The sequence below is a fragment of the Hibiscus syriacus genome, unplaced genomic scaffold (assembly GCF_006381635.1).
Source record: "Hibiscus syriacus cultivar Baekdansim isolate YM2019G1 unplaced genomic scaffold, ASM638163v2 tig00111388_pilon, whole genome shotgun sequence".
Taxonomy (NCBI): domain Eukaryota; kingdom Viridiplantae; phylum Streptophyta; class Magnoliopsida; order Malvales; family Malvaceae; genus Hibiscus; species Hibiscus syriacus.
The window spans coordinates 319,181-330,656 of NW_024063076.1; the positions used below are offsets into that span (position 1 = coordinate 319,181).

General features: G+C 34.5%; 1 pseudogene; it reads left to right on the top strand.

Annotated features, from left to right (window-relative positions):
* The first annotated feature begins 1,242 nt into the window (after nucleotides 1-1,242).
* LOC120159954 lies at nucleotides 1,243-9,478 on the top strand (annotated as a pseudogene).
* Nucleotides 9,479-11,476: the final 1,998 nt, after the last annotated feature.

The following is an 11,476-nucleotide window of genomic DNA, read 5'->3' on the forward strand; positions in this document are numbered from 1 at the left end:
CAAAGTATATTGAAGAAGATATTGGAACCTTAACAGTGCATAACAGTAGAGATGCACCAAACGCAGTTCAAAGCAGCGATCTGTTCCAGACACTAAAGTTGATCAAGATGCTTCAGAGAACAATATATTGGACAAATGATTATGTGATTCTATTGCAAGGGCTTTAAATCGAAGATTGATGCTTGAACAAGTTTCTGTCAGCTTATTTTATCTCCAAGGTCTGTATCACCACAAAATATCCTGACAAGCCCAATTCCTATATCAGGAGTTGGGCGATGGATGCAACGAAGTCTGTCACATTTTGTTAGGCAAGATGTGTGAGAAGCAATTTTGCATATGAACAAGCACGTGAAAAGTTAATTGCCTATGTGCCCCACATTTCTCATGAATGGGTTGAGAATTCAATCAATCACTTAACCTGTAATCGCAGTCTTGGAACATTTGAGGTCCGTATGAAAGTGTCAACATTTCATCTTCAATATTTTATTACATTAAACAACTCTTGAAATCGTATATAATGTTTGAGGCACATGAATTCAAGTATAGAAACAGTTCATTTGAATGGGGAACATGTTGCTTCACTTTGAGTAACTTTGCTATTTTATGTTGTGCCTGTCATCCCCATTCTCACCCCTTGGACCCGGGTTTGTGTGTGATAATTGTAAAGAACTTCTTTGAGCTTGTTTTTAATCTTGATGCTAAAGAATTATAAACCATACAGGAAAAGTAATCTTGGTTCTCCTGAGCATCTTGAAGGAAGATTAGAGAAAATAATTTAATGACATTAGAATCGAGGAAGTAATAGCTGATTCATGAAATGTTCTTGCAGCATATTTTTGTTACAAATGAAAATTTTCACATCAAGTAGCTAGGCTATATAGCTGATGAAGTAATAACTGTGTTCCTTGTTAAACTGTAGATGGCTCAAGGAATGTCATCGAGGAAGGCAACATTGTCTTAAATATGGATAATTCAGCAGGCACCGGGAAGGAAGAAGGGAAGAAGTTGACAACCAATAAAGGTGAATCCCTATTCTTAATCATACCGAAAGACGTCAGCAGGTCTGGAAAATCAAATGAACAAGAAGCTGATATGAACGAAACAGAAACAATTGAAAGCGACTATACAAGAATTGTTGAAAGTGAAAAAGAAAGAGAGACAGTTAATGAAGGTGAATCTGTATTCTTAATCAGACCGGAAGACATCATCGTGCCTAAAAAATCAAATGAAGAATAAGCTGATATGACTGAAACAGAAACAATTGGAAGTGATTATACAAGCATTGTCGAAAGTGCAATAGAAAGAGAGGTAAATACATTAGTATAAAGTGAAACATTCATATTTTTACTTAATCTTGGGATTTTTGAAGACAGAACAAAGGAAAAAAGAATACCAATTTAAAAACACCAAATAACTTGTAACTATTGAATCTTTTTCCTCTGAATGGCCGAATAAAGAATGTGAATTAGATATTCTCGGATTTGTTCCTTTGTTGAAGAGCTCTTTCCTTAATGCTTCTAATCTATGTTGCTTGGACATAAAATTGACAGATACAAGCATGTATGCTTAAATTTTTTGCATATATTTGGAGGTTTAGAAAAATTTCCCTACCTATTGCATTTACAATAGTCTCAAACATGTTATTGAGCTATACTCAATGTTCAACAAGTTTTGTTACCGATCCATCCTTACTGACATTGAGCTGGAACCTTCCACAGAATTCTGCAGCTGAAGATTATCTTATTTGCAAGGCTAATGAGTCAGTAGTTGATAATGTAACCAAAAAAGAGAGAAAGAATGATGTTCTTGAACGTGAAGGTGCACTCCAAATATTAGGTAAACTAGAGGCTGTCATTGAACCATCAAATACCATCGGGGAAGCTAGTGCAGGGTCTGTTGAAGATACTGAGAATGAACCCGTAAGATTAGCCAGTGCTGGCCTATCAACTTCAGCAGGAGAAACTAATAGCTTGAATAACACTAAGAATGATGAAAATATGCAAAATTTGACTGGTCAAGATGTTATGGATGCATCAGAATCAGGAGAGGATGATCTCAAGGTCACTGAAAGTATCCTAAATATTGATAGCATTACAAAGGAATATAACACCGAAATTGATCCATCAAAATCAGAAAAGGATAATGCTAATCAGATGATACTGAAACTATGGTAAGATAAGAGACAATCCTCATGCTTAATTTTGGCAAAAGATTCCCATGCTTATTGTATACCTCAGTTGGCACTGAATTACAACAACAAAACAATTTTTTTTAAAATTTTTTATTTAGCAGTAATTTCTAACTTAGGTTATTGACTTATCATTATCGTTTATGTTTCTGATTCATGAAATATCCCTACCACATCCTTTTTCTGTATAAATGAAAATTTTAAATCGACTAGTTATGTTGTAAGCTGGTGAAGTACTAATCATGTTGCTTATTAAAATTGTTCAGGAACCAGCAAATTCTCGAAGGAATGACATAAGGAAGGCAGCATTGTCATAAGTATCGATGATTTAGCAGTCATTGATAAAGAAGGGAGAAGTTGAAAACTAATAAAGGTGAATCTCATTTCTCTATCAGACAGGAGGGCATCGGAGGACCTGAAGAATTAAATGAACTGGAAGCTGATGTCAACAAACCAGGAGCAATTGCAAAGGTCATATGTTCAGCAAGGTGGAGTTCAGCTGCTTTGCGACAATCAAAGTGCTATTCACTTAGTTAGTTGTACTATGTACGTATGTACGTATGTACGTATGTACGTATGTACGTATGTACGTATGTACGTATGTACGTATGTACGTGTAGTATGTACGTATGTACGTATGTCGTATGTACGTATGTACGATGTATGTATACATGAAAACCAACAGAATCTGAAGTCAAGGCTACAGAAAAACTGAAGAAAAGATAGTTATGCAGTGGCAAAAGAAGGCAGTACGTATAGAAACGGAGGAGACGAACCTGCTAAGCCGAGTAGCTTTCACCACCAGCTGAAGCTTTTCATCTTTGAATCAATCTGGCAATTGTCTACGGTAAATATTGAACATCTGCAGTTTAACAGCATTCACTAGGAATAGGATACATAAAATGTCCCCATATTTAGCTTCACTGGAGAGCTTGACAATTATTTATTTAGCTCTATGTGCTCTTGGGTCTTCCATTTTCGCCTTAAACTTTGAAGTTTGATGTTCTTCTGTATATATTGTTGAAAAGTTAATTTGGACGGTGGTTTATTTTTTTACATTTACCATTTTTGATGAAAGTCATCACAATTAGTTAACAATAGGGTAAACAAAGCTTAATTACGTATAAACAATTCGTGAGCATGGTTATTAGGACAATCAAACAGATGGCAGCAAGCATTGGAGGTAGACAATTCATGTGATCCTAAAATGCCCAAAATACATTGTTTTGTTCCGATTTGTTCGTTTGAAACAAACAATCTCCGAAGGATAAATTATAAATATATAATAATAAAATTAATTTATAAATAAGGCATTTCTTGAAATCATCTAGATACATAATAATCAACTGAGAATAAAAAAGATCATATAAAAATTATAAATTTTAGTCAAATAACAAATGAGAAATGCAGACAAATACTATTGTCGACGAAAAAAATGATAGTTATCATCAACACTAATATAAATACATATAAATATTAGTTTGTGGGTCTAAAAATATCTATTATAAGATAGGACTAAATATATAACTATTTATATAATAAAAAAATAATATTTATTTCATTGTAGTAATGGACGCATCAAATTAGTTTGATGAAATTAGTAAAAAATCTACAATATTTTAAAAAAAATTAAAATATTTTACACAGATAAATTATGTTATATAATTCGTCGAAGTTGATAATATAGGGATTTTCTTAACTATTGATCACCTAATTATTGTTTCTTGTCATTTTGATCATTATTTTTAAAATTTTATCAATCAAATCATCTAACTATTCAAATGCATTCAATCCAGCCACTCTCAGTTAACATTTGAGGGAAGGACTGAAGTGACAGTTAACATTTGAGGGAAGGACTGAAGTGACAGTTAATAAAATCGGTATAATTACACATTTTAATATTTATATATTATATCAATTTATTCATGATTTTAATTTAATATAATAAAATTTAATCCTCTAATCCGATAATGACATGTGTCTTGTTTGATTAAAGGTTGTTTTTTTATAATTTTTTATATTTAATTTATTATTTTATTCTCATCAATAGTGACATGTGACAATCTGGTTTGAAATAAAATAAAAATGAAAGCATTCAAAAGGGATAGGGAGAACCAATGAGGGTTGGTTCAAGTGATAAGCAGCTTAATATCGTATAAGTAATGTCTCAGGTTCGATGCTTGTGTGTACAGAGAATCTCGCTGAGAGACTCATTTACCAAAGTCATATGTACAACCCGAGTCAATATAAATTAATCAGGACGAAGTTTTAAAACTGGAGGGCAACCGAAAAATAACTAAAGAGGTCTTAATCTTAAGTCGTAGACATGGAGTGAGCACCCTAACCATTCAACCTATCCCATCATTTGTGTTGAAATATAATATTCTATGGCTTCGACTTGGACCAATACTATTGTCGACGAAAAAAATGATAATAATCATCAACTTAATACTAGTGCTTTGAGATTTTGATATACCAAAAGTAAATAAGTTCAGAGAAATTTTAAGGTTATTTTTAATTCGATTTTTAAAATTATATTCGATTCAATCATTTGAATATATAAATTCTTTTAAAGTAAAACATTTCATAATTATTTCTTACTCTTTTGAAAACTCAAGTCATATACTGAAGATATTTTTGAAAACATTTTTACAAAAGATTTAGGATCTTAATCGAGTCAAAAATTAATTTTTAACACTGGAGTACCGATACTACAATAATAGTACCAATATTGTTCAAGTGGTACCGATCGGGTATCGATGTGTAAAATACACTGAAGTATCAATACTGATACCGATACTCCCTTTATATTTTTGACAAACTCGATTCTAGTAGGTTATTTTCGTATCGATACTCTAGGTGGAGTACCGATACTCATCTCTCTCTCCAATGGCTAGATTTATGTATTTAATACAGGAAGTTTCGATACTCCAAGCCCGAGTACTAGTACTCAAGATGTATGGGCAGCATTTATTATAGGAAAATTCTTCTCAACAACTATACTAACTCCCACAATAACTCAAACGGTTATAATTGAATGAATATGTATAAAAACAGATTCCAAGTCATATGTGAAGGTAAAATATCATAGAGAAAGCCAAAGCAATTAATTTGAGCCAAAATCAAGTCAACATTCTTCAATATTCCTTTTGCTTTCAAAGAACACACTTTGTCAGTTTCATTTTGTTGAGTGTTGTTTTTTGTTCTTGAATTGTGCAAAACACATTCCCAGTGAGATTTTATAAGTTTGCTATTTGTAATTTCTTCTTAGGAATGGTTGCACACTTGGAGACTTCGGGGTACAAGTCTAGGTGTGTTGTAAGGTTGCACATTGTCTTAAAAGGTTTGAACAAATTAGTTAATTTGTGAAATCCTTAATGTGTAAGCTAAGGTAGGGATGTAAACTTCATTGAGGAAATGAACCACTCTAAAATTGTTTGTGTCATTTTCTTGCAAAAAGCTTCCATCATTTTTTATTTGTCAATCCACCCCTGGGCTATTTCATTGGTAAGATAACTCAACAACTAGTTTACAAAAAGACTAAAAAGAGAGATTAAATGTAAGTTTTGTACATGATTAAAACTGATTTCTAATTACACATTTTAACTATGCAATTCAAAAAAAAAAATTAAAAATAATAATAGTATATTTTATTTTTAATAAAAATATAAAATAAATTAAATAAAAAATTGTATAATGTTTTAGACCATATCTATGATCACTTAATTATAGATATTTAACATTAGTTTATACAAAATTAAAAGAAAAATTAAATTAAGATTTACACATGATTAAAATCGACTTCAAATTATACATTTTAACTATTTAGCACGAACCAAACGATCTCGGTGGTAAAAAAAAATATGTTATTCTTTTTTAGGTTATGGGTTCGAGCACCAAGAATATCACGGATGTGATGCGGTCAATGTCAATGATTGAGAGTTTTCTTGAACATATATTGTCTCGTACTTAACCAGATTAGTAAAAAAAAATAACTATGTAATCTAATAAAAAATTAATTAAATATAAATATTCATATATTTTATTTTTAATAAAAGTAAAATTATTAATTAAATTAAAAGTATCAATTTTAGACCATATTTATAACCATTAAATTATAAATGTTAAAAATATTAAATTTAATTTAAAATATACAAAACTTAGATTAATTCTCTTTTAATTTTATATAACTAGTGTTTAAAAATATATATATGCATATAATCTATACATACGTTAACTCAGTATTATATTTCTTAAGTAGTTTTGTGGTATATAGTCTAATTTTTAGTCTAGGTTCAAACCCTACTAATACCATAGCCTTTTCTTTTCTTTTTTTAATAGTATAAAATAAATGGCGTTGTAGGTTGGAGGGTTATCTATACACAATTACGATGTGGGTTCAAATCCTCATAAGTCCTAGAAAATAATTTACTTTATTATTTTTTCCATCCAAAAACTAATTGATTTAGTGGGATTATGTATTAGATTTTTAATCAAGATCAGAAGTTTGAATCTTAACATTTGTGAATGGAACAAATTGAATGAGAGGGTGCCCTTACCTTATAGTATTAATCTAGATTAGTCAGTCAATAGATCGAATATATATGATCATTAAAAAACTACTTCCGTCAAATGTTAACCACCATAACTTGATTAAATGAATTTAAATAATTTATTTAAATAATTAGATGATAATAAAATTTTAAAAAAATGATAAAAATAAAAGAGATGACACTTAGGTCACGCAAATACAGTTAAGGGGCTAATATTTTTCTATGCAGCTCATCACTATCAAACACAAATTAGTCAAAATCCGCTATCCAGTTCAGCTGGCTTACGCAACTTGATGAAGACCCTGTGGTTTTAAAAAATAATAATAATAAGACACTGCTTCAAGTTTTCGTATCAGTCTCGTACACGGCTGATATTTTTCTACTCCTGGATTCACCGCTGCAAACAGCTTAGGTTTGTACTTTGTTTATACTGCGACTTTAATTCTATTTTAGCTTTGGTACTGTGTTGAATTAGGGAAAACTGCATCTTCTCTTTGTTTGTTAGTTTAGAAACTTGTTTTTTTTCATATATCAAGGTGAGTATTCGGTGCTGATAAGGCCGTCGGTTTACCCGAAGTTGTTAAATGGGGTTTTTTTTTTTAGTTAGGGTTCTGGGAGATCATGGCTGAAAGTGATTTTACTCGAAAGATGGAACAGTTGATTATCAGGGAAACCCGGCAAATAGAACGAAAACGGGAACCTGGAAAGCATGCCCCTTTATTATTGGTAATTGTATTGAATCAACCACTTCTATATTGGTACTAATATGTAACCCAAACTGGATTTGCTTATAAATTAGCTTTTAATCTATCTACAGGAAATGAATGTGGTGAAAGGTTGGCCTACTATGGGATGAGCAGCAACTGGTGCGCTATTTCAAGCATCGACTCAATCAGCATAGTTCTGTTGCTACTCGAAATAACCAGAACTGGAGTGGGACGTGCTACATCACGCCGTTGATCGGAGCATTTCTGGCTGATGCTTACCTGGGGATACTGGACATCGCCGTTTCTCGATCTTCTAGTATTTGTAAGTTGCAGTCACATGAAAAAGATATAATTGATTATAATTGTGTTTTGCATGACTACCTGGTTTGAGGATGTCACCCTACACCAGGATGTGGATGTCACCCATGCATGGCTGCATCAAAGGTTTTGTTCTCTTTTTGGGACATATCTACCCCTGAAGATGATACTTAGGACCTCTCACATATGAGAGAGATAGACTTTCACAACACAAAGAAGACAATACATGTGATGACGACAATCAAATCCTGATTCGTAGGGTGATGTGAGGGAGTTGTCTGAAACTGGGTTTTACACTTTTACTGCAGAATTCTGAGAACAGGTTAAAAGTTTATCAGTTCAATGTTAGAAAGGAAAATGGTATCCTGCATCAGCTTGGTCTAGTATCATCAATTTTCATCAGTACCGAAGTAAAAATCTTCACCTGAAATGTGAAGCAAACTTTTTTCCCAGAAATATTTATCATCACAAATACTATAAATCAATAATATTTTCATACAGGGAATGACTTCTGGCACTGTCTGCAACGGTAATGGAAATCAGGCCAAAGTGTTACGCGAAAGACAACGGTGATCCAACCGTGACACAAACGCTGTCTTCTTTGTCGCACTTTACATGGTTGCACTGGGAACAGGAGGAATAAAGCCTTGTGTCTCATCGTATGGAGCAGATCAGTTTGATGACACCGATGAGGCTGAGAAGAACACAAAAGCTCTTTCTTTAACTGGTTTTATTTTTCCATTAATATTGGTGCTCTGATTGCTTCTTCTGTGTGGTCTGGGTACAGGATAATGTCAGTTGGGATGGGGTTTTGGGATTCCTGCCATCGCTATGGCAATTGCTGTTGCATTTTCTTTTCAGGTACCGTTTGTACCGCAACCAAAAGCCTGGAGGCACCCTCTCACACGCCTCTGTCAGGTGGTGGTTGCGTCCTTCAGGAAATTCCGAGTGTCCATCCCTGCTGATAAGTCATTCTGTACGAGACTGTGCTGAATCCAATATCAAGGGAAGCCGGAAGGTCGAGCACACACAAGATCTTAGGTAGTGCCCAAACATAAATCTCAAACGTTCATTGGTTACAGTCATGTCTAATGAATAGGAAAATGTTCATTCTTCATTAACTTTATACGCAAGTAACTACAATCCAAATTAGTTTCAAACATCAGAATTTCAGCATGCATGTAGAATTAGATAGATATACTTATTGCCAAGTGCTTGTTTTTCTCTTGGTTTCCATGTCATGCTCTAAGGCAGCTATGTAATCTTTCAGTTTCTTTGACAAATCAGCTGGGAAATTGAATCAGACCACATAAAGGGTACAGTAAAACCCATGGAGACTTGTACCGTAACTCAAGTAGAGGAGCTAAAAGCCATCATTCGCTTGCTTCCCATATGGGCTACGGATCATCTTTGCTGCCGTCTACAGTCAGATGAGCAATTTATTTGTGTTGCAAGGTGAAAGAATGAATACTCACATCGGCAATTCTACTTTCAAGATCCCACCAGCATCGCTGTCGATATTCGACACCCTCAGTGTGATCTTTTGGGTGCCAATCTATGACAGAATCATCGTCCCTGTGACTAGAAAATGCACCGGTCACCAAGAATGGCCTAACTCAACTTCAGCGGATGGGCATTGGTCTCTTCATATCAATATTCGCCATGTAGTGGCAGCAATTCTGGAACCGAAAGACTCCAGTGCCCAAACATAAATCTCAAACGTTCATTTGGTTACAGTCATGTCTAAAAATATTGTTCATCTTCATTAACTTTATACGCAAGTACTACAATCCTCAAATTAGTTTCAACATCAGAATTTCAGCATGCATGTAGAATTAGATAGATATACTTTATTGCCAAGTGCTTGTTTTCTCTTGGTTTCCATGTTCATGCTCAAGGCAGCTATTGTAATCTTCAGTTTCTTTGACAAATCAGCTGTGGAAATTGAATCAGACCACATAAAGGGTACAGTAAACCCATGGAGACTTTGTACCGTAACTAAGTAGAGGAGCTAAAAGCCATCATTCGCTTCCCATATGGGCTACCGGGATCATCTTTGCTGCCGTCTACAGTCAGATGAGCAATTTTTTGTGTTGCAAGGTGAAAGAATGAATACTCACATCGGCAATTCTACTTTCAGATCCCACCAGCATCGCTGTCGATATTCGACACCCTCAGTGTGATCTTTTGGGTGCCAATCTATGACAGAATCATCGTCCTGTGACTAGAAAATGCACCGGTCACAAGAAGGCCTAACTCAACTTCAGCGGATGGGCATTGGTCTCTTCATATCAATATTCGCCATGGTAGTGGCAGCAATTCTGGAACTCGAAAGACTCCGACAAGTGAGAAGGCACAATTACTATGAGGTTAAGAAATGCCGATGACAATTTTGGCAAGTTCCACATATTTCTCATAGGATGTGCAGAGGTTTTCACGCTGGACAGTTGGAATTTTCTACGAGCAAGCACCCGATGCCATGAGGAGTTTCTGCTCGGCTCTACAACTGACTACCATCGCACTTGGTAACTACTTGAGCTCTCTGCTAGTCACTTGTTACCAGTAACTGCTAGGAAGGAAAGCTCGGTTGGATACTGACAACTTAAATTATGGCCATATTCATACTTTTTCTGGCTTTTAGCAGTGCTAAGTGTGCTGAACTTGGGAGCATTTCTGTTGATTGCGAAAATGGTACACATAAAAAGCCAGTGGGGACTCTTCGTTGATTTGTACTCATTTACCTGCTGAAGCAACTGGAAACAATTGTAATCCTAATCCTTAGATAACACATTGCATCTATTGAAATCCATAGATCTTCTATATTCTCACTCATTAAACCGGCACAAATTCGTATGCCGATTCGACTGTAAACCTTCTATTTCTTTTCCCATTTCCAGTCCGGTATATCTTCAATGCCCATATAAATTGGGGGCTTCATACCCTGTCAATGCTTAGTAAAACAGTGCCACGAAGAAAATGCTGAAAGTTCCCACATCCACTCTCCTTAGTTTCTAACCATTGACCGAACTTGGGGCACCTTGAGACCCTTATTTTCAGCTGCTCCAATTCTAAGGTTCGTTAAAGGCCCCAAATACATTCCTTAGTCGAGAGCAGCCCTTGCAAAGAATATTATATCAAGATAAAAATTATAACTACTGGTTGGTCTAATGTGATGGGACGTTAGATTCTTTAAACAATGTCGAATCAATCTTCAATAAGATTCACAGATATCAATTCAACACGGTTAACAACCTGAATGCAACAGCAGAAAATCACACTCAACATAATACTCTTTCTCATGAAGCTCCAAAACATCGTCTCATCCTCGGCCACATCTTCATTGCATCCAGCCTGAACTTGTTTTACATCTCCAGTTAATTAACCAAATCTTTATCCGTTTCAATGATCCCTTTCGGACTGATAGTAATTCTTATCACGCCTCCCTCAGCAACATAGTCTTCCATTGCATCACCAGGATTCAGTAACTTTGTACACTCATATAAATGGATCTCTTGTGGGGATGTCTCGTTGTAAAGCAACACCACCCTGAAGAGCATGTACGTTGACCCTTCACCTTATGTGATAAGTGTTTTATTTGGTTAATATTTTATTATTAATTAGTTTGTGTTATCTCTTTTATAGTGCTAATTTGTGTTATTTACGTTAGATTTTGTACAGGACATTACTTCCCATAAACTATTAAAGAACAA